The 25,443-nt window shown below is 36.8% G+C and overlaps 1 protein-coding gene and 1 pseudogene across 1 annotated transcript in view; one reads left to right on the top strand and one right to left on the bottom strand.

Annotated features, from left to right (window-relative positions):
* The window catches only part of EPHA6 (EPH receptor A6), a 1,024,550-nt gene that overhangs the window by 390,564 nt on the left and 608,543 nt on the right, over window positions 1-25,443 (bottom strand). The gene's annotated exons all lie outside the window — the stretch shown is intronic.
* Window positions 17,744-17,844, top strand: LOC129645119 (uncharacterized; annotated as a pseudogene).

Below are 25,443 nucleotides of genomic sequence, written 5' to 3'. Positions count from 1 at the left end.
AACCAATATTCTAAATCCTACTCTATATTTTAAAAGAGTTTCCATAATTTTTACTTTAGTGGCTAATATTCAATTGTGTTGCTCTTTTATCAAGTCATTACTCTAATGTTGGATTTTGAGGTTTAAAATATTGTTTTGTCAGAATTCTGACATTTTATGCATAAATTTTGATTTTGTTAAAATTATTTTAGAGAGAAATTGCTCTATATAATTTGGATTTTGTGTCATACTATTATTACCATAGTGCTTTTGAAAAAGCTATCACTGGCGACCCACTCTGGTACTCTTGTTTGGAAAATCCCATGGAAGGAGGAGCCTGGTGGGCTGCAATCCATGGGGTCGCTAAGAGTCGGACACGACTAAGCGACTTCACTTTCACTTTTCACTTTCATGCATTGGAGAAGGAAATGGCAACCCACTCCAGTGTTCTTGCCTGGAGAATCCCAGGGACATGGGAGCCTGGTGGGTTGCTGTCTATGGGGTCGCACAGAGTCGGACACGACTGAAGCCACTTAGCATATCGATATTACTAATCACACATTTTAAACACTTAATGAGTTGAAAGCAGAGGATGTAGAAAACAATTTACAGGTCAATACATCTCAAACACTGCATTTTATGTTTTCAGGGAAGAACATTACACAGAATTTCATTTTAAAATAAGGTTTCAATACATGAAACCTAAAGCATTTGCTTTGAATATATCTAATGAATTTGTCTTAATAATTCAAGTTTACATAGTATCTGAATTGGCATATTGTGAAAACTCTGCAGTACCAACTAATACAAAGCAGAAAATACATTTATTCCTCCACATGAGAAAAAGTGATTTTAGGACACAAAAGGACAACTATTGATCTTTACTTCTGATTCTAAAAAGTTAGAGAAGGAAAGAAATAGTCAAGGAAATAATATCTTCTGGAGTCTGTCAGATCAGATGCTAACCAATGTTTCCTGAGTGACAATTACCTATTCAGTATAGCCTTCAGCAGAATCGTGTTTTTGATATACATCCTTTCTTAAGTCTTCAAAAATCTTAGCTTTGACCTTCAACATAAATGACTGGTGAATAGATTACCACATTCTTGAAAACGCTTTTCATACAAACCCTTTTGATTACTACATTTTTTGAATCTCAAGTAGTTTACCAAAAGCTATGTAACAAAAAATGAAAATAAAAGTATGAAGGGAGTTAGTTCTAACAAAAGAGATCTTACTCACACTTAGAAAAGTTTTGCTTTCTTATGCTTATATGGAGATACCTAAAGAAACAGTGAATTATTCTAGTTAAGTATTTTGCTCTTAATTGAGCTAATCAATTTTTATTAAATGTTTATATTATGCATGTTATCTTATTATATTGTCATAAATCTATGGGGAAGACATTGCCTCCATAAGATGATAACATTGAGGCTCAGAGAAGTGAGCAATTGTTTAATGATATAATGAGAAGGCCAATTTTGGTATTAATGCAGAATGTCAAAAAAGAAGTGGAAAATTTAACATTTTTGCTATACTTTCTCTTAAAATTAATTCTATTCGGTATTGTAAATACCTGCTCAAAAGTGGTAGAAATGAGGCAATGTTACAAGTATCCTTGTTGTCTTCGAGTTGATTATTTCTTTAAATTTTAAAATATCAAACACTACTGTTCAATTTTACTGTTCAAATTTACTACTGTTCAATTTTACACTGTAGTTTAGTCACTCAGTCATGTCCAACTCTTTGTGACCCCATGGATTGCAGCACATCAGGCTTCCACATCCTTATTTATCTCCTTGAGTTTTCACAAACTCATGTTTGTTAAGTCTGTGATGCCATCCAACCACCTCATCCTCTTTTACTCCCTTCTCCTCCTGCCCTCAATCAAATTATATTGTGGATTATCAGAAATATGTCTTATTTTTAGCATGTAATCAAGATTTACACCATGGGTCATGAGGTGTTTTCCTAAAGATCAAACAAATGTTGCTAATTCTCAGTCATCTATTGAGCATACTGGGTAAATGAAGGTTTATTTATTGTGATATGCATACCAGCATGAGTGTGTGTGTATGTGTGTTTAGATGAAAAAGACAGAGTGGAGCAGGGAACACTCCTATGCACATGTGTTTGTGACAGTGAAAATCTTAATAGTGAATGTTATATAATGTAATCCCAATATACGAACAGATCTTATAAGCAGTTTAATACCTTTTATCACCAATGCAGAAAATACTTCAATGTATTTCTGATAGCTGAGTAACCGCTTCTTACTTTAGCAGTGTAGTATTTCACAAAGAGTATGTAAAGAGCATAGTACTTCACAAAGTACTATATAAAGAGTGCAGTGCCTCACAAAGTACTATATAAAGAGTACAGTACTTCACAAAGCTATCCATTGTCTTTTTTTTTTTAATTTTATTTTATTTTTAAACTTTACATAACTGTATTAGTTTTGCCAAATATCAAAATGAATCCGCCACAGGTATACATGTGTTCCCCATCCTGAACCCTGCTCCCTCCTCCCTCCCCATTCCATCCCTCTGGGTCGTCCCAGTGCACCAGCCCCGAGCATCCAGTATCATGCATCGAACCTGGACTGGCAACTCATTTCATACATGATATTTTCCATGTTTCAATGCCATTCTCCCAAATCTTCCCACCCTCTCCCTCTCCCACAGAGTCCATAAGACTGTTCTATACATCAGTGTCTCTTTTAAAAATCTTTAATTGATAAAACATCTGGAGTCATTGTTTGCCTCCTATAAGTTCAACCTCAGTCCTAATGCTAGTGCTGACTTTTAGTACAAATAGAACTCTTTCCCTTTGCTTATCTATCAACCTCTTTCTTTTTTTATTCATTCTTTCTCTACTTTCCATTCTTCTTTACTTTCTTAATTTCCTTTTTTAGTGCTTTTCATTTTGTCTTTGCTTTATGCCCTCCTTTCTGTGCTTCCCTGTGCCTCTTTCTAGGCACATCTATCAACAACAGGATGAAATGTGAATTCAGAACAATAATATAATAAATAATATAGATTAGAAAGTAGAACTCAGAACAGACTTTTAAGACTATATGATTTTCCTCTCTTCTTTGCTAATGAGCCAGTGTGTATAACTGCAGAGCACAAGTATGTAATAGTGTTTCTTTTGTGTATGTAGAGAAGAAGAACACACCCAGTACACTATTCTTACTTGTGAAAGTTTGTAAGTGTGATATTTAGCATGTGAATTGACATTTTTGAAACCTGATAACATGCTTCAAAATATTTCTGATCTTTATCTTGTTTTGAAAATGTCTATTAAATATACTGTGCTTTAGATAGCATAATCTATCTAATGGTATCTGTTACATGTGCTTTTCTTTTCTTGTGATTTTTCCTATAATCAGTGGTGATATATATTTTTATCTACTTCCCTGTGTAGTCAAAACCTGATTATGAGCTTGAAATATACAGATGATGCTTACATACAGCAGAACTTGTGCTTTATTTTCTTTATAGCCTCTGTCTCTTTTCTACACCTGAGAATAAAACTGTGGTATGTTCAACCATATGACCTGTGATGTGCTAAATTATGGCATCCAAATATTTCTACATTGTAATCCCCAGAACCTGGGAATGTTCATATCTGGTAAAGAGACTTTGCAGTTTTTGATTAAATTAAGGATTCTTAGATGAGATTACTCTGGATTATCCAGGTAGGCCTAATATAATCACAGGTACACTCATGAAAAAGAGATAGGAGAAGATACCTCCACAAGAGAAGGCTATGAGCCAAGGAATGCAGAAGTTGGAAGAAAGGAGTGTATCCTTCTTGGAGCCTACAGAAAGAACCAGTCCTCCTGAAACCTTCACTACAGCCCTATAAGACTTATGTTGGATTTCTGACATATAGAACTGTATTATGATAAATACAGGTTGTTTTTGAGACAATAAGTTTGTGATGATTTGTTGCAGTACAACAATAGGAAACAAACAGTTCAACTGATTAATCTGTGCAGACCTTAATATATTTGAGTCAGTAGAGAAAGTAGGTAAGTTTTTTAAAAAATATGTTTCTAAAACAGTGATTAAAAAGTCATCTATTTATATTTTGAAAATTAATCCTTTGTCAGTTGTTTCATTTGCAACTATTTTCTCCCCTTCTGAGGGTTGTCTTCACTTAGCTTACAGTTTCTTTTGCTGTGAAAAGCTTTTACGCTTATTCAGGTTCCACTTGTTTACTTTTGTTTTTATTTCTGTTACTCTAGGAGGTGGGTCATAGAGGATCTTGCTTTGATTTATGTCATCAAGTGTTCTGCCTATGTTTTCGTCTAAGAGTTTTATAGTTTCTAGTCTTACATTTAGGTCTTTAATCCATTTTGAGTTTGTCTTTGTGTATGGTGTTAGGAAGTGTTCTAATTTTATTCTTTTACATGTAGCTGTCCAGTTTTCCCAGCACCATTTATTGAAGAGGCTGTCTTTGCCCCATTGTATATTCTTGCCTCCTTTGTCAAAAATAAGGTACCCAGAGGTGTATGGGTTTATTTCTGGACTTTATATCTTGTTCCATTGGTCTATATTTATGTTTTTGTGCAAGTACCATACACACTATTTACAGTAACTAGAACACGGGAGCAACCCAGATGTCCATCGATAAATGGATACAGATAAATGGATAAAGAAGTTGTGGTACATGTACATAATGGAATATTACTCAGCCATAAAAAGGAACACCTTTTTATGTGTTCTAATGAGGTAGATGAACCTAGAACCTATTATACAGAGTGAAGTAAGTCAGAAAGAGAAAGATAAATGTTGTATTCTAATGCATATATACAGAATCTAGAAAAATGTTACCAAAAAATTTTTTCACAGGGCAGCAATGGAGAAACAGACATAGAGAATAGACTTATGGACATGGGGAGAGGGGAGAAGGGGGTGAGACACATGGAAAGAGTAACATGGAAACTTACATTACTGTATGTAAAATAGATCGTCAATGGGAATTTGCTGTATGCCTCAGGAAACTCAAATAGGGCCTCTGGATCAATCTAGAGGGGTGGGATGGGGCGGGAGATGGGAGAGACTTTCAAAAGGGAGGGGTTATATCTGTACCTATGGCTGATTCATGTTGAGGTTTGACAGAAAATAAGAAAATTCTGTAAAGCAATTGTCCTTCAATAAAAAAATAGATTAATAAAAAAGTCATCTATTTAATACCTAACTCATCTGATATATTACTTTCAAAAACTATTTGATCTGATCCTTTGAAAAATATTTTGGATACTCTGATCCTATAGATTTTCCTTATTTAATATACAATGTCAGGGTTCTCTTTTTCTATGTTACTTACTAGAAAAGGATGGGATCTTCCTCTTTCTGATTGTTACCACCTTAAGTTACAGGTGATATAGGACAAATTTTTTTTTTCTAGTTTTTCCTCAGAATTTATTTGTCTATTTTTAAAAAAGTATATAGCCTTGAATTTCAAGAGTTTTTCCCAAGGGAAAAATTAACATCGTTCAACACAAAGCTTGCACAGTCTTTCAAATTCTTCCTGCCATGCCAATATGAAGCTGGTAGGTGGCTTAACAATATGTTAGTGGAAAATATGTGGATATATTGGCCCAAAAAACTTTCACTACCTGTGGAGCACACAATGAAACATCACTATTAATGATGGGTCAAAATGACACGGCACTATCAGCTCTTAAATATACAGAATAAAATCATCATCTTTAAATTTATTTTCAGCATAACCTGGCCTTTTTAATTTCTATTTTATTAGCTTTATGACTGGCTAATTTACTCTGCTCACTGTTCAGTATATTGTGAGGCTGCTGTTTTCAGTAATTAACACCATATACCTCTACTAACTACTATATCATTTCAGAAGCATGTGGGAAACTGTTTATATAACAGATGCTCTATAATGCAGTTTCTTTGAAATATAAAGTAAAAAATATCCTCAAATTAGACCAGTCTGAGATTCTGTTGACCTTATCATTACTTGTCAACTATCAGTAAAAATATATATGTTGTACCATTATTTTTTTAGGAAGTTAACATATACTAGCCACCCAAATCTCAGAAAGTTCACCTGGCCCTAGAGAAAAATCAATAATTTGTCACATCTCATCTTGGTGGTTTAGTTGCTAAGAAGTGTCTAACTCCTGTGAACCCATGGGCTGTATCCCTCCAGGAAACTGTCCATGGAATTCTCTAGGAAAGAATACTGGAGTGGCTTGTCATTTCCTTCTCCAGAGGATCTTCCCAACCCAGGGGTCAAACTTGGGTCTCCTGCATTGCAGGCAGACTCTTTACTGACTTAACTATAAGGGAAGCCCTTCTCATCTTAACTTCACATATTTTCCCAATTCATAATATTTCACTATATTAAAATTAAGAATTGGTTTTCAGTAATGTTTCTAGGCAAAAGTAGTTATCATTTAAACTGTAAAAAATTAAACTGTAAAATAAATAGATTTAAAATATAATATCCTAGTTATATTTGAATATGATTGGTAACTTCTGGGCCTCAGTCAATATATCAAAAATTCTGCATCATGTTCCAGGATAGGAAAAAGCCAACCAACTTAAATATTATCATAAACAAGAAAAATTCTATTAAAATGACCAGGAAAATCATCTATATTAAATGACTAAAATCATTTTAACATATATTGTGGAAAGCAGCTAAGTGAAAAAGCTTGCAAAAATATAATTTTAAAATAATATAATGAATAAAGTTTTACTTTCACATTCTATTACTACAATGCCTGTCTGAGAAGACCTTACAAATAGCTGTGAAAAGAAGGGAGGCAAAAAGCAAAGAAGAAAAGGAAAGATATATGCATTTGAATGCAGAGTTCCAAAGAACAGCAAGGAGAGATAAGAAGGCCTTCTTCAGTGATCAATGCAAAGAAATACAGAAAAATAATAGAATGGGAAAGACTAGAGATCTCTTCAAGAAAATTAGAGATACCAAGGGCACATTTCATGCAAAGATGGGCTCAGTAAAGGACAGAAATGGTATGGACCTAAGAGAAGCAGAAGATATTAAGAAGTGGGAAGACTACACAGAAGAACTGTACAAAAAAGATCTTCATGACCAAGATAATCATGATGGTGTTGTCACTGACCTAGAGCCAGACATCCTGGAATGTGAAGTCAAGTGGGCCTTGGGAAGCATCACTACGAACAAAGCTAGTGGAGGTGATGGAATTCCAGTGGAGCTAATTCAAATCCTGGAAGATGATGCTGTGAAAGTGCTGCACTCAATATGCCAGCACATTTGGAAAACTCAGCAGTGGCGACAGGACTGGAAAAGGTCAGTTTTCATTCCAATTCCAAAGAGAGGCAATGCCAAAGAAAGCTCAACCTACCGCACAATTGCACTCATCTCACACGCTAATAAAGTAATGCTCAAAATTTTCCAAGCCAGGCTTCAACATTACGTGAACCGTGAACTTCCAGATGTTCAAGCTGGTTTTAGAAAAGGCAGAGGAACCAGAGATCAAATTGCCAACATCTGCTGGATCAAGGAAAAAGCAAGAGAATTCCAGGAAAACATCTATGTCTGGTTTACTGACTATGCCAAAGCCTTTGACTGTGTGGACCACAATAAACTGTGGGAAATTCTGAAAGAGATGGGTATACCAGACCACCTGACCTGCTTCTTGAGAAACCTGTATACAGGTCAGGAAGCAACAGTTAGAACTGGACATGGAACAACATACTAGTTCCAAATAGGAAAAGGAGAACATCAAGGCTGTATATTGTCACCCTGCTTATTCAACTTATATGCAGAGTGCATCATGAAAAATGCTGGGCTGGTGGAAATACAAGCTGGAATCAAGATCGCCGGGAGAAATATCAATAACCTCAGATATGCAGATGACACCACCCTTATGCCAGAAAGTGGAGAAGAACTAAAGACCTTCTTGATGAAAGTGAAAGAGAAAAGTGAAAATGTTGGCTTAAAGCTCAACATTCAGAAAACTAAGATCATGGCATCCAGTCCCATCACTTCATGGCAAATAGATGGGGAAACAGTGGAAACAGTGGCTGACTTTTTGTTTTTCTGGGCTCCAAAATCACTGCAGATGGAATTAAAAGGTGCTTACTCCTTGGAAGTAAAGGTATGACCAACCTAGACAGTATATTAAAAAGCAGAGACATTACTTTGCCAACAAAGGTCTATCTAGTCAAGGCTATGGTTTTCCCAGTGGTCATGTATGGATGTGAGAAATGGACTGTAAAGAGGGCTGAGTGCAGAAGAATTGATGCTTTTGAACTGTGGTGTTGAAGAAGACTCTTGAGAGTCCCTTGGACTGCAAGGAGATCCAACCAGTCCATCCTAAAGGAGATCAGTCCTGAGTATTCATTTGAAGGGCTGATGTTGAAGCTGAAACTCCAATACTTTGGCCCCCTGATGCAAAGAGCTTACTCATTGGATAAGACCTTGATGCTGGGAAAGATTGAGGGCAGGAGGAGAAGGGGATGACAGAGGATGAGATGGTTGGATGGCATCACAGACTCAATGGACATGGGTTTGGGTGGACTGTGGGAGGTGGTGATGGATGGGAGGCCTGGCGTGCTGCGGTTCATTGGGTCATGAAGAGGCAGGCACAACTGAGAGACTGAACTGAACTGAACTGAAAAAAAGTTCAGAGTCTTAAAAGACATCCATACAATAGATTTCAATCAAGCTGTTTAAAAATGATGTAGACATACAGGCATCGGGAAATAAGTGTAATATTTAAAGTCACAAAAGTGAAAAGTGAAAGTAAAGTTGCTCAGTCATGTCCAACTCTTTGTGACCCCATGGATTGTAGCCTACCAGATTCCGCCATCCATGAGATTTTCCAGGCAAGAATACTGGAGTGGGTTGCCATTTCCTTCTCCAGGAGATCTTCCCAACCCAGGGATTGAACCCAGGTCTCCCGCATTGTAGGCAGACGCTTTACCATCTGAGCCACCAGGGAAGTCAAAAAGTCACAAAAGCACTATGCAAAACAATATACATGGTGTGATTCAAAATATTTCTAAAATAGTAAATGCCCACAAACTATGTAACTAAACTGTGTAACTATTATATGTTGCTGTTGCTGTTTAGTCGCTAAGTTATTTCTGACTCTTCCTGACCCCATGGACTGTCATCTGCCAGGCTCCTCTGTCCATAGAATTTCCCAGACAAGAATACTGGCATAGATTACCATTTCCTCCTCCAGGGGATCTCTACAACCCAGGAAACTATTGTGTAACTATTGATAAGTCATGTAGCTATCAAGACTATTTTGGAAGATTTGGAATTGATCATGAATGAGATGACAGCCAGTTCCTCTCCAAATCATAATTCAGCAATATTCTTTTCAAAAAATTTAAAAATGTCATTCAGTGGTATAAACACCCACAGGGATGACCCTCCTCCTGAGGATGATGAGAACAAAGAAAATCAAAGGGATGTTATCCTTGTCTGGGACACATAATACCTGAAAGTTTCCCAAGGAAAATTTTTTTAAACTTACTATGACTGTAGACTATTTAAACATCATAGATTTGCTTGATATTATACATGTAAGAGTGTGGCCAGCATGATCAAGAGGAAAACTCACGAGGAGATTCTCAAGACATTCAATAGCAAAAATGACTTTACTGAAGAAGCAGCAGCCCAGGAAGGCAAAGAGAACCAGTGGTGAGAAGACAAGTGAAATGTTATGCCTGACACTAATACTGAAAGGGCTTTTCCAAATACTACTTGTGCTACTCTGTTTATAATTGTTACTATTAGACAAATAGACAAATGTAGCAGTGAATCAACTGTACTTGGAGGATACTGTCCTCATTGCACCTGTTGTTTTCTTTCTCTGTTCTTTGACCTGGATAAAACTAAACTGTGGGTTCTCTAAAAACACATACATACCCACTGCTGCTGCTGCTAAGTTGCTTCAGTCGTGTCTGACTCTGCGCGACCCCATAGACGGCAGCCCACCATGCTCCCCTGTCCCTGGGATTCTCCAGGCGAGAACACTGGAGTGGGTTGCCATTTCCTTCTCCAATGCATGAAAGTGAAAAGTGAAAGTGAAGTCGCTCAGTCATGTCCAACTCTTAGCAACCCCATGGACTGCAGCCTACCAGGCTCCTCCTTCCATGGGATTTTCCAGGCAAGAGTACTGGAGTGGGGTGCCATTGCCTTCTCCATACATACCCACAAACATACATTATATATCAACTATAACAGTGTTAAATTACTAATAGTTGTTTACCATACTCACTTAGAAAACTAAAAGTTAACAAGAGCAAAATAGAAATAAACCTAATAATTGTCCAATAGTTTCTGATTTTGAAATTACATTGACAAGTTATTATATTACCCATAATTTAAAAATCTGATTTAAAAGGAATATTATCTCAGAGAGCCTAAATAATCTCAGTCTTAGCTTATGTGATATTCTGAAGACTTTTTCAAAAATATAATTCAAAATTTTAATAAATTCAAAAAGTTGAAGCTAAATATGAATATATTTATAAGGTATGACTATGAAGTAACACATGTAGCTTATGGAAGAGTTATTAAATTTTAGTCTTGCTATATATTTCTGTCATCCTTGAGTTTATGTGATGATACAAAATTGCAGACAAAGCTAGCTAAAAGCCACTGGCTTCAAAAGTATTTTAAACGAAGAAGTTTTGTGAAAATTAGTCTCAAAAGTATTATGGATTTGCTTATTAGATATTTCAAGAAGGAAAAAGAAAAGATCCTTTTCTATGCTGTTGGACCCCTAAGGTGCATAAACAAACCAGAAAATTTCAGTCACATTTTGGCTGTGAAACAACCCATGGATATACTTGGGAATTTTAGAAGAGAGATTCACATATAAGGACTTCTATTCATAAGATAAAATAACAGTGATTACCTTTTTTTCCCTTAAGACAGAACCAAGACTTGTTTAAGACTTCTTTGATTACTGCAAACAAAATTGATTTTGATGTCTGAATTCCTAAAACATTTATTGTCTATTCCACATGACACTAGCAATTGTCTGCCTCTATCCTAAGCTCTTGCAAGCCCTCTTTATAGAATAAACAATAATATATTGTAGTTCACTTTTCAACTTCCCATGCTTTTCACATACATTAAATCACCTTTAAAATACATTGAAACTTTGTAAGTACAACTATTTTCATTTTCAAGTTGGGAAATGCGGATCAGACTGGAAACAACTGGAAACAACAGGTACATAAGAGATAGGAAGTAGACTCCAGACTAAGACTGTACCTTAGGGACCATGTCACTGTGCCACATTCAAGATTTAAAGCTCCCGCAGGACCTGGTACAGTGCCACACAAAGACATTAGAAACTTTGCATGTAAATATGTCCTTTATCCGGAACTTGTTTAAATCTCATTTCAAGGCTTATCGGACAATTGCCCTGGCCTCTGAGGTTTTGTTTTATAGATCCATTATGGTTCCATGCAAACACTATCTAATTAATTTACATACACCATGTATATAACCATCATTCTATAAGAGTAGAATTAATGCAAGAAAATAATAATAACATATAAGAATACTAATGTGCTCAGTCATTCAGTCATTTCCAACTCCTTGCAACCCCATGGACTAGAGCCTGCCAGTCTCCTCTGATCATGGGATTCTCCAGGCAAGAATACTGGAGTGGGTTGCCATTTCCTCTAGGCTACCATGCCATCTCTGCCAGGGAATCTTCCCAACTCAGGGATCAAATCCATGTCTTCTGTGTCTCCTGCATTTCAGGCGGATTCTTTACCCACTGAATCACCTGGGAAGCCCATTATTTCACCATCTCAACTGAAAAATGTATATGGATTGAGGAATAAAACAAAGGCCCAAATATTCTGAGTTATTTGACTACTGATTTTGAGTACTCGCAGTATCAATTGCCTTTTCACTAATTCTAACCCCATTTTCATCATTCCAATACCTGTTCTAACTTCTGAACTGAGCTCTCAATTTTCCTCACCACAGTTTAACATCTTTTGACCAGTAAAAGTCTGCTGGATCCCATAGATTTTTATAGGTTATAATGTTAAATTCTATAAGTCTATATAATCTAGCTGTGCAATGTTAAAAAAGCTGTTTTTGATTTTTTATTCTCTATTATTTTTGGGGAGTGAAAGTTATATTCATAATTTTGTATAAGCATATATTTGCTGTACAGAAGCAAAATTTGAAAACCTAAATGTATTTCTTTGGCTTAAGAATTAATTTAGGTTGGTTATTAATTTTTTAATAGAAGTATAGTTGATTTAAAACCAAGGAACCTGATTAAAGAATGGGCAGAAGACCTAAAAAGACTAATATATAAGTTTCAATATTTTTATAGATTGTACTTCATTTAATGTTATTATGAAATAATGGCTATATTTTCCTCCACTATACAATATACCCTTGCTGCCTATTGTATACATGGTAGTTTTAATCTCTTAATCCCATATGCTTATGTTGTCCTTCATCCCACTTCCCTCTCCCCACTGGTAACCACTAGTTTGTTTTCTGTAAGTCAGTTTCTATTTTTTTATCATGACCAAAATGTTTTCTGCCATATCAGTAAACAAAGGATGCTGCAGCCATCAAGTCATTACATTAAAGCTGCCCAGAATGTGAGCCCTGAGCCCTGAGGGAACTCAGGATGGAGACAAATGGGCTGCGGGCTGCCCACTGCCAAGCCCATCTAGCAGTCAGCTGCTGCAGCCATCCCAAATATGCACCTGAGAAAACTCAGGATACTGGCCCCAGATAGCTGAGGTGCATATCAAAGGAATGGTTTTAGTGAGTCCAGACTCTTGCATCTGTCCATACATAGAAAACTGCTAAATTCCTTTAGAAACCTGGTTTTCTTTCATTAACAGTAGTCTTTTAATGGTCTGACTACCTGATTTAGTTGCAAAAACTCCCATATATCCTGGCTTTCCCCAATCCTCTTCTGAGCAGTCTCAGTGTTATTTGAGATGCTTTTTCCTGGGCTCAAAGTCCTAAGAGTGTCTGCCAGACAAAACATAATGCTTAGCTTTTAGGCTGTGCTTTCTTTTTTTATTTGATCTACAGTTATACACATTCATTCATTTGTATTATCTTTTTTCTTTTTTTTTAAGATTCCACATGTAAGTGATAACAAAGAATATTTATTTTACTCTGTCTGATTATCTCACTAGAGAGCTCAGAAATAAATCCATGTGCCTGTGGTCAATTAATCTATGACAAAGGAGGCAAGAATATACAACGAAATAAAGAGAGTCTCTTCAGTAAGTGGTGCTGGGAAAGTTGGACAGCTACAAGTAAAAGAATGAGATTAGACTATTTCCTCACACTATATACAGAAATAAACTTATAATGGATTAAAGACCTAAATGTAAGACCCAAAACAATAACAATCCCAGAAAAGAACATAAGAAGAACACTTTTTGACATAGATTGCAGCAATATTGTTTTGGTCTGTCTTCTAAGGCAAAAGAAATAAAAGGAAAAATAAACAAATGGGATCTAATTGAACTTAACAGCTTTCAAAAGCAAAGGAAATCATTGACAAAAGGAAAAGACAACCCACTGAGTGGGAGAAAATATTTGCAAATAATACCACTGATAAGGACTTAATATCCAAGACACATAAACAGCTCCTATATTTCAATATATATATAAAAAAATATCTGATTAAAGAATAGGTAGTAGACCTGAAGAGGGCTTCCCAGGTGGGGCTAGAGGCAAAGAACCCACCTGCCAAAGCAGGAGATATAAGAAATGCCATCCCTGGGTCAGGAAGATCCCTTGGATGAGGGCATGGCAACCCACTCAGTATTCTTGCCTGGAGGATCCCATGGACAGAGGAGCCTACAGTCCATACAGTTGCAAAGAGTTGGACACAACTGAAGCTACTTAACACACACACATAGACCTGAATAGGTTTCCCCAATGGCTCATCATTAAAGAAGCTGCCTGCAACGCAGGAGATGCAGTTTTGATCCCTGGAGGAGGAAATGGCAACACACTCCAGTATTCTTGCCAGGGAAAATCCCATGGAGAGAGGAGCCTGGTGGGCTATATAGTCCATGGGGTTGCAGTTAGACAAGACTGAATGACCGAACACAGAAAACCTGATAGATGTTTTTCCAGAGAAGACATATCTGACTCTCTATGACCCCACAGATTATAGTCTGTCAGGCTCCTTTGTCCATGGAATTCTCCAGGCAAGAACTGGAGTGGGTAGCCAGCCATTCCTTTCTCTAGAAAGAAGATGTATAGATAGGTAAAAGGCACATGAAAAGATGCTCAACATCACTAATTATTAGAGAAATGTAAATCAAAACCACAGTGAGACACCACCTCATACATGTCAGAATGACTAACATCCAAGAAAATACAAATAAATAATGGCGAGGATGTGTAGAAAAGCAAATTCCTCTACACTGTTGGGGGAATGTAAATTAGTGTGGCCACTATGAAAAACAGTGTGGAGGTTTCTCAAAAAATTGAAGACAAAACTGTCATGAGTACATGTGTGTATGCTAAGTTGCATCTATTGTGCCCAACTCTACGATCCTATGCACTGTAGTCCAACAGGCTCCTCCTTCCATGGGATTCTCCAGGCAAGGAATGGGTTGCCATGCCCTCCTCCAGGGGATCTTCCTGACCCAGGGATCGAACCCATGTCTCTTATATCTCCTGCACTAGCAGGCAGGTTCTTTACCACTAGTACCACCTGGGAAGCCTACCATATGATCCAGCAATTCCACTCATGGGTATATATATGAAAAAAAAAACAAAAAAACAAAAAAAAACAGGAAAACACTAAGTTGAAAATACACAAACACAACCTTTATAGCAGCATTATTTACAATAAAGAAAACAACCCAAATTATGGAAATCACCCAATGTCCATCACCAGACGAATGGATAAAGAAGATGTGAGACATATATATAATCTCACATCTTCTTTATCCATATATGAACAGTGAATCATTACTGAGCCAGCAACATGCATAGATCTGGAGGACTTCATGCTTAGTGGAAGAGGCTGATTATTTTTAAGAAACAGAAGACTCAGGAAGCCTTTCTTTTCATGTCCCTCTTAGCTGTCTAAAGAATTTATGTAAAGGTTCTGTTCCTTGAATACAGATATCACCAGAGATACCTGAAAAGAAGGTGGACTAGACGTGGTGGGACAAACTTATCAGGCTTGTCAAGAACCTCTTTGTGCCCCACTGTCTCTGTATGGCACAACAAATAAATGCTTTCCTGAGAATTGCCTTTTTTCCTTTTGGAATCCCAAATCACTACTCCAGCATACTCTTTTGTATGAATATTTAGCTGACAATGGTGTTTAAGGTGAAGGTTTCAATCATTTTTGGGAGGACTTACTCAGATTTCCTGGGTTTTTCCTCTGTCCATGGGATTCTCCAGGCAAGAATACTGGAGTATTTCCTAGTCCATGGGATCTTCCTGACCCAGGGATTGAACCTGGGTCTCCTGCATTACAGGCAGATTCTTTATTACTGAACCACCAGAGAAACCCCTCTCTCATTAAGACATTTTATCAAACTTTTATTTGGTTTTTCTTGTCAGTCTGTCTCAGGTCAATTTTATTTTTAGATCAGCCAGAAGAACCTAGAAGGGAGAAGAAAATTTCTTCCTTACCAAAGTTGGCTTAAAGCTCAACATTCAGAAAACGAAGATCATGGCATCTGGTCCCATCCTTTCATGGGAAATGGATGGGGAACAAGTGGAAACAGTGTCAGACTTTATTTATTGGGGCTCCAAAATCACTGCAGATGGTGACTCAGCCATGAAATTAAAAGATGCTTACTCCTTGGAAGAAAAATTATGACCAACCTAGATAGCATATTCAAAAGCAGAGACACTACTTTGCCAACATACATCCGTCTAGTCAAGGCTATAGTATTTCCTGTGGTCATGTATGGATGTGAGAGTTGGACTGTGAAGAAAGCTGAGCGCTGAAGAATTGATGCTTTTGAACTGTGGTGTTGGAGAAGACTCTTGAAAGTCCCTTGGACTGCAAGGAGATCCAACCAGTCCACTCTGAAGGAGATCAGCCCTGGGATTTCTTTGGAAGGAATGATGCTAAAGCTGAAACTCCAGTGCTTTGGCCACCACATGTGAAGAGTTGACTCATTGGAAAAGACTCTGATGCTGGGAGGGATTGGGGGCAGGAGGAGAAGGGGACCACAGAGGATGAGATGACTGGATGGCATCACCGACTCGATAGACGTGAGTTTGAGTGAACTCCGGGAGTTGGTGATGGACAGGGAGGCCTGGCGTGCTGCAATTCATGGGGTTGCAAAGAGTCGGACACGACTGAGCGACTGAACTGAACTGAACAGTGTGCATGTGTGTGTGTACATGTAAATCTGTATGAGTTGTGTGCGCGCACATGTGTGTATGAGTGCGTGAGAGTATGTGAATGTGTGTGTGTATACATATGAGTGTGCATGAGTGTGATCATGTATGTGTGTGTGTGTGTGTGTGCGTGCTTTTATAGAGAGTATAGAAAGGCAGAAGAAAGCACTCATGCTGCTGCCCACTTGGGGGGATGTTGGATGATCCTGTCACACAGATTCAAGAAGATGCAAGTGTATTCCTGACAATTCACCATAAACAGGACTGTAAAACTGCCTTTGTTCTCTCATTAAAGAAATAATGCAATGCAACAACAGATTTATTGGCCTTGTTTCTGGTTCAAGCCAAGAGGAATAAATCTTGATTCTTCCTTGATGGAGATAGTCTTTGCGTAGGACAAGTATCCAGGTGCTATCACAGCTGCCTTGAAACATTCATGGCTTCCTGAGGATATGGGTGATTTTGTTTGTATCATTGATCAAATAGCAGAGTAAATCACTTGCATAAAATAACACCTGGTTGAGCTCTGTGTTTTGCTCTCATTTTCTATAGTTATTAATTGTTGTTTACAAATCATGACTGCATGTAGAAAAAAGCTTGTGTTTTCTCCTATTGGCTGCTAGCTCATAATTTCTACTTCATGTTCTCATAGTAACTTCAAAAGTATTTACTGCATATGTTACACTTTTATTTTATTTATAGTCACTGACATTTGTGACTAGTTTGTTAACAAGCCAAATGTCATTGCTCCAAATTTATTAAAGAATTTAATAGGATTTCAAAGGTTGTTAAAGCTAAAAATGATCTAAGTAGTATAATTCATTATCAATAATGTAAATCTTAGTCACACTTTTATATTTCTTTAAAATGCAACATGATATGTTAAATAATTGTGTTTTTTTCCCTAAATACTATTTCTAAGGGAAACAATATGTAGATAAAAAAAAATTTTTAGTCTACACATTTGCATGGTGAGTTCATGCAACCAAGTAGTATTTGTTTTCTTAATAGTAACATAATTAATCATACAATATACATGAAAATGCATAAAATGTAATATTAATTTTAAAAACTAAAATTGGAATTTAGCAACACATAATTTCTGAATATTCAAGTTGTATTAGATTATTTTAAGTAAAGTGACAGGAAAACAAGGAAATAGATCTATAATGGTGGTATTTTAGTTGGTACACAATATCAGGGCCATCACAATGGTTTACAGCCAGCACTCTTCAATCTGGATAATGCCTAAGCTGTAAAATATTTAAGTGTTTTGAGTGTTACCTTGAATCTATGTACTTCTGTCCTTAATAGTTTTAGAATTATGTCATTTACTATAATTGTTTTCATGGTTTTCTGACTTTGATGTAAGAGATCAATTTTGTGCTTGCTCCGGCAGCAGACATACTAAAACTGGAAGGATACAGAGAAGACGAGCATGTCCCTGTGCAAGGGTAAAGGAAAATTCATGAAGTGTTCCATATTTTTGGAATATTACTCATATTTTTGGAATATTCCTAAAAGGAAAAAAAAATGGGTCATTTGTAATTATATAGTTGAACTTAAGACAGTCATATAGAAAAGTAAGCCAGAAGGATAAAAACCAAATATTGCATATTAATGTGTATATATGGAATTGAGAAAAATCCTACTGATGAACCTATGTGCACGGCAGGAATAAAGACACAGATGTAGAGAATAGATTTGTGGGCACAGGAAGGAAATAACGGGTGGGATGAATTGAGAGAGTAGCACTGACATATATATACTACACTGTGTAAAACTTACAGCTAGTGGGAGCCTCCTGTCTAGCACAGGGAGCTCAGCTCAGTGCTCTGCGATGACCTAGAGGGGTTGAGTAGGGGAAGGAGTGTGTGGCAGGCTCTAGAAGGAGGGAATATATGTATAATTATAGCTGATTCACATAGTTATACAGCAGAAACTAACACAACATTGTAAAGCAGTTATACTCCAATTAAAAAATAAAATTAAAAAAAGACAAATTTCAATAATGGGAATTTTTTAAACTACATATCTATTAATTTGATATGTATGTTTTTGATTTGTATTTGTAGCTGTTCAGCTCAGTTCAGTTCAGTCACTCAAATGTGTGCGACTCTTTGCGATCCCAGGCACTGCAGCACGCCAGGCTTCCCTGCCCATCATCAACTCCCAGAGCATACTCAAATTCATGTCCACTGAATCAGTGATACCATCTAGAGATCACATCCTCTGTTGTCCCCTTCTTCTCCCACCTTCAATCTTTCCCAGCATCAGGGTGTTTTCAAATTGAGTCAGTTTTTCACATCAGGTGGCCAAAGTACTGGACTTTCAGCTTCAGCCTCAGTCCTTCCAATGAATATTCAGTACTGATTTCCTTTAGGATGGACTGGTTGTATCTCCTTGCTGTCTAAGTGATTCTCAAGAGTATTCTCCAACATCACAGTTCAAAAGCATCAATTCTTTGGTGGTCAGTTTTCTTTATAGTCCAACTATCACATCCAAACATGACTACTGAAAAAACCAAAGCTTTGACTAGATGGACCTTTGTTGGCAAAGTAATGTCTCTGCTTTTTAATATGCTCTCTAGGTTGGTCATACCTTTTCTTCCAAGGAGCAAGCATCTTTTAATTTCAATGCTGCAGTCACCGTCTGTAGTGATTTTCAGTTCAGTTCAATTCAGTTCAGTTCAGTCGCTCAGTCATGTCCCACTCTTGGCGACCCTATGAATTGCAGCACGCCAGGCCTCCCTGTCCATCACCAACTCCCAGAGTTCACTCAAACTCATGTCCATCGAGTTGGTGATGCCATGCAGCTATCTAATCCTCTGTTGTCCCCTTCTCCTCCTATCCCCAACCCCTCCCAGCATCAGAATCTTTTCCAATGAGTCAACTCTTTGCCTGAGGTGGCCAAAGTACTGCAGTTTCAGCTTTAGCATCATTCCTTCCAAAGAAATCCCAGGGCTGATCTCCTTCAGAGTGGACTAGTTGGATCTCCTTGCAGTCCAAGGGACTCACAAGAGTCTTCTCCAACACCACAGTTCAAAAGCATCAATTCTTCGGTGCTCAGCTTTCTTCACAGTCCAACTCTCACATCCATACATGACTACTGGAAAAACCATAGCCTTGACTAGACGGACCTTTGTTGGCAAAGTAGTGTCTCTGCTTTTGAATATGCTGTCTAGGTTGGTCATAACTTTTCTTTCAAGGAGTAAGCGTCTTTTAATTTCATGGCTGAAGTCACCATCTGCAGTGATTTTGGAGCCCAGAAAAATAAAGTCTGACACTGTTTCCACTGTTTCCCCATCTATTTGCCATGAAGTGATGGGACCAGATGCCATGACCTTAGTTTTCTGAATATTGAGTTCTAAGCCACTTTTCCACTCTCCTCTTTCACTTTCATCAAGAGGCTCTTTAGTTCTTCTTTGCTTTCTGCCATAAGTGTGGTGTTATCTGCATATCTGAAGTTATTGATATTTCTCCCTGCAATCTTGATTCCAGCTTGAGCTTCATCCAGCCTGGCATTTCACATGATGTAATCTGCATATAAGTCAAATAAACAGGGTAACAAAATATAGCATTGACGTACTCCTTTCCCAATTTGCAACCAGTCTGTTGTTCCATGTCCAGCTCTAACTATTGCTTCCTGACCTGCATACAGATTTCTCAAGAGGCAGGTCAGGTGGTCTGGTATTCCCATCTCTTTCAGAATTTTCTGCAGTTTGTTGTGATCCACACAGTCAAAGGCTTTGGCATAGTCAATAAAGCAGAAATAGATGTTTTTCTGGAACTCTCTTGCTTTTTCAATGACCCAATGGATGTTGGCAATTTGGCATCTGGTTCCTCTGCCTTTTCTAAATCCAGCTTGAACATCTGGAAGTTCAGAGTTCAGGTACCATTGAAGCCTGGCTTGGAGAATTTTGAGCATTACTTTGTTAGCGTGTGAGATGAGTGCAATTGTGCAGTAGTTTGAGCATTCTTTGGCATTGCCTTTCTTTGGGATTGCAGTGACCTTTTCTAGTCCTTTGGCCACTGCTGAGTTTTCCAGATTTACTGGCATGTTGAGTGCAGCACTTTCACAGCATCATCTTTTAGGATTTGAAATAGCTTAACTGGAATTCCATCACCTCCACTAGATTTGTTCGTAGTGATGCTTCCTACAGCCCACTTGACTTCACATTCTAGGGTGTTTGGCTCTAGGTGAGTGATCACACCATTGTGATTATCTGCGTCATGCAGATCTTTTTTGTATAGTTCTTCTGTGTATTCCTGCCACCTCTTCTTAATTTCTCCTGCTTCTGTTAGGTCCATACCATTTCTGTCTTTTATTGTGGCCATCTTTGTCACATCTTTGTAGCTGTTAGTTGCCTAAATTTGCCTGGTTCTTAAGGAAGCCAAATCTGTTTTCAAAGAGAAGTGGTCTAGCAGGCTAAAAATCAGCCCATATAATAAACCCAGTGAGAAACGAGTCATAAATCCACTGAGAAATGACCTCTGCTTGCTGGAGATTTGTTTCCCAGATACCCACAGAAATGTTTCCTTGCATGCAGCTATGCTTCAGAAAAACCTGAGTATAATTTGCTCAGATCAATTTCCTAATCTCAATTATATCTTCCCACATTTTGAACTGTTCTGCTAGGTGGCGCTAGTGGTAAATAACCCGCCTGCCAATCAGGAGATGCCAGAGACACAGGTTCAGTTCCTGGGTTGGGAAGATCCTATGGAGGAGAAGATGCTAACCACTCCAATATTCTTGCCTGGAGAATTCCTCAGGCAGAGGAGCCTGGCAGTCTATGGTCCATAGGGTCGCAAAGAGTCAGACACGACTGAAGTGACTTAGCCCTAGCACTGCTCTCTACACTTTATATATCTTGTCCATTTGAGAATATACACTATGATGTTTCTTTTTTTAAACTTCTAAACTCTACTTATCTGTTTAAAGTCAAAGCCTCCTGGAAGAATTCAACTGTCATAAATCCCCTCCCTCAGGAGTTCTGCAACCAGGGAGGACTCTTGCCTATCACCAGAGAGAAGTTAGCACCCTAAGAAATCATCTAAACAGATACTGTCACAAAACTATATATCTGCCATCTATTTCTGTAAGGGTCCATTTATCTTTTCTAAATGTCATTTGTGTTCCCATAAGTGCTCTTTATTCCCCTCCCCTTCCCCTGTCAAGATATAAGTCCCCAGTTCTAAATGTCTCCTTGGGTCATATTTTTCTATGAACTATGTATATACAGGAATAAAAATGCATCTTTTCTGTTGATAATCTCTCTTTTGTCAATTTAATTCACAAGTCTAAGAACAATATAAAAAGAAGGTAGGCAATTTTCTTTTTCTTCCCTGACAGCTTCAGTGCAATGAGGATGGGTTCAATGCTATTAATAGTAGTATAATTGTGGGTGGTATTGTTGTCTTAGATGTTTTCATGAGCGTATTTTTGAACTTCTTATACATATCAATGTGCCATTTTGCGATAAGGTGGTATTTTTAAAGAATTAGAGGGAACTTCATTAGGGCACAGAAATCTAGGGAGTAAAAATCTGTAGATAGTGAACCTTTGAAATACACCTGGTCTAAATGGCTTTCCTCTTTTCTTTCCTTATGGTGTTCCCTTTGGGGATTTTGTTCCCACTTAGGTGTGTACTTACTGTCCTTTTTATAGACTCTTGCATATGCCTTTTTGTGATGGGAGTACATTTAAGTATCTAGAGATAGAATTATTAGGATAAAGGCTATCTTGATATGCATCTAATGTTGGAATTCTGGAAGAAAGTCTACAGTATTACAACCATATTGATAGTGACTTAGTCCAAATGTGACTTTTCAAGCACTTATGTAAACTGTCCACATAAAGTAATAAGAAAAGACACTTGAATATAACCCTTAAATAATCCCTCTTGACCTTTTAAATAATGGCCTCCAAGTAAAGAGATGCCAATTTTTATGATAATGTAAGAGGTAATGCTCGATTTTGACAAGATTAAGAAACAAATGATGTACTAAAGTCAGACTTTGTCAGCTTTTCAGAACCTATTGTGCCTATCTTTTCACTTCTGCAAATCAAACTTCCTTTCATTTTTGCCCTGGAGACCCAGTTTTAAATACCAGCACCTCACTGGTCATAAATCACTATTTACCTAACTAAGGAGGTTGTAACTCTGGTCTTTAAGATGCTGATAGGTGTTTCATGAAGGAGATATAATATCTTCAAATTCTAATTATATCTTTGGGCAATGCTAGATTAAAGTTACTGTAAATATCAAAAAAGAGGTGATGACATTATATTTTTCTTATTTCATATTATGTAAAATGGAAAACTTTTACTGGCACTATGTTCATAAAATATCAGAATGTCTAGAAAACTACTTTTAGAAATAATATTAGTCTAACCTTTGGAAACTTTATTATGTTGACCCTAGCTCAAGAGTTTGTATTGACTACTGACATATTTCTGGCATAAAAAACTCAGAAAGACTGTCAAATGTCTTAAGTTTCTGGAACAAGACTGGGTTTCCTTTTCACTGAGATACCCTGGCAGCCACTAGGAACCTACAGCCACAAATGAGTGAGGATGGAGGGAGGATCAGGAGAGTCCCAGCAGGGGCTCTCCTGATAGGTGTCAATGTAGTGCTGGGATTATGCACGTGGACTTTGGAGTTAGGCTCCTTGGTTTTGAATCCCAGCTCTGTTACTGGTCATGTGAATGTGAGCAATTTATTTAACCTCTCTGTTTTCTTTTTTTTCTTCTAAAAAGAAGAAATAATAATATCCACTACTGAAGGTTATTGTGAGGATTAAGTATATAGTTTCATTTAAAAGCATTTAAAATAACTCCTGACACACTGCAAACATGCAAGATTACTGGCTATTGCTACTATCGTGAACAAGAGAACATTGAACAAACACTGTTATTATCATAAAAGAGCCATTTCATTAATAAATCTTATAAGATTTTGCAACAGTCAACATCACAAATCCAGGAAAACCTTTCATATGCCACATGCTAAAAAGTCATGCAGAAAATAAAATGTTTCTTCATATATGAAAGACTTGTGGCAAGTAGTTCCCAAAGGATATTTATTAAATTTGAATATCTTTGGTAAATGCCACATTGGGAGTAATTTTCCAGAAAATTACATGTTTAGGATTTCAATAAATATTGCACAGGAAAAGATTTGTGTAGTTAAGTACTATTTTGGGAACACTAGATGGGAAAAAAAGCCAAATAAGTTTTCTTATTAAAGGTATTAAAACCAATACAATATTGTAAAGTTAAAAAATAAAATAAAATTAAAAAAAATCAAAGCTTAGAATGTGTTATTATTCTGCTTTGTAAGTAGCAAAGAATATCATATAGCATGCACATTTCCTTAACTCAACTGACCAAGGAAACACTTTTTTAAAAGTATGTCACAGGAGTAATCCTCTGTAGAAATACTTTGGGGACTGCTGATATAGAAGTAAGTCCAGGAAATTGAAACATTTATTCAAACATATATACTTTATTGGAATTTTCTAGGTCCTGTTAATTGCATGCCAGGGAACATTTAAAAATCTCATGTCACCCACTGGTACTGCATTCTAGCCAAAATGGTAGAATCTAATTTTCAGGGCATGCATTTTCAATGAAAAATTTCAATAATATGAACTTGGCCTTTTGTTTTAATTCTGCAAGTTTAAGTTAACCAAATAAGAGTAATGCCCTTTTTGTAATGTTTATGGATGTGTCTAGTATATGTCAGAGAGCTTTGGCAGGAAACAGATATAATTCTCACAACAAAGGCACAAATACTCCTTCTTTGGGGACACGTGATATCAATGTTTCCATTAGAATCAAGTGTCACATGTCTTTCCATAAAGATATCATTATAAAAATATTAATGAGTCCATACCTTATTCCTTACATATCTACCCATTGAAGTCCTAAATAATCTTTCAACACCATAGAATAAACTCCTGCCTCTGGGTCAGGCCATTAAGTAAATCACTGATTAAATACATCGTTGCTGTTCTATGGCCACAAAAATTAATGTAGTACTTTCTTTTGGATCAGGTGATACCTTATTTGCTCAGAGGGTGTGGTGGAATGGATGGTTGTTTTAGCAAATTTTCAGATCTTCAGGACATGACTTCCTGTCTACCTTAACTGCTACTGTTTTCTGAGTATATCTCAGTAGGAAATAATAGCACCTTCCTTCTAAAGGACTATAAAAACTAAAAAGAGAAGCACAAATACCAAAATTGAATGTATATTGAATCTATAGTATATCTGGTTGAAAGTTATCCAATTTATGCTTTCTTGTTTTGTTTTCATATTAAAAACTATAGTATATCTGACATTATTATCACAAAGTTCTTTTTTACAGAACGAAGCCATTGACTCCTATGTATATGAACCATCAGGTGACAGATTGTTTGACTAGCACAGATCCTAAAGTTAAAAATGCTTTAGTTACGTGAAGGAGCACATCAATTGAACACTACTGTGTTTGCCCAAGTCAGGGTGGATCCTAATTGCTTTGACAAATTTCCTGCTGAGAAATTGATATTCAAAGATTTCTTAATGCCTTTTTTTAACCCATTTACTTCATTTTAAAGCTTCAAAGTCTTCCTTTCTGTTAATTATCACATATACTAAATACAAAGAACAAAATGCTATCTATGTTTTATTCATCTAAGCAGGGTATCTGAACACTAAGTTACAGCAAAGATGGGAACTCATTGAAGCAAAGGTCATTCTCTGTCAAACAAGACCATAAGAGACTTTTCTTTTAGTAGAGAATTCATGAATATTTAATCGGAGTATTTCCATGAACTTGCTGTAAAAGCTATGTTTCTTGGCATTTACTAAGGATGTCACAATCGGTTACTGTAATTTAAATCTTTTGCTGATATGCTTATCAGACTTCCATTTAAAACATGCTCATCATCCATATACTAATTCATCTAATATAAATATTTCTAAATAGTTAGCATTCTAGACATTTACATTATATAAAATCAAATTCTGATTTATTTGTAAATACATATTATTTTTGTCCTAATATACAGCCAAGAGTCTACAGAAAAAAAAACAAAAAAA

Source organism: Bubalus kerabau, chromosome 2 (genome assembly GCF_029407905.1).
Source record: "Bubalus kerabau isolate K-KA32 ecotype Philippines breed swamp buffalo chromosome 2, PCC_UOA_SB_1v2, whole genome shotgun sequence".
In the NCBI taxonomy this organism is placed as follows: domain Eukaryota; kingdom Metazoa; phylum Chordata; class Mammalia; order Artiodactyla; family Bovidae; genus Bubalus; species Bubalus kerabau.
Note: the sequence above shows the minus strand (reverse complement) of the source record. Positions and strands in the feature narration are given on the sequence as shown.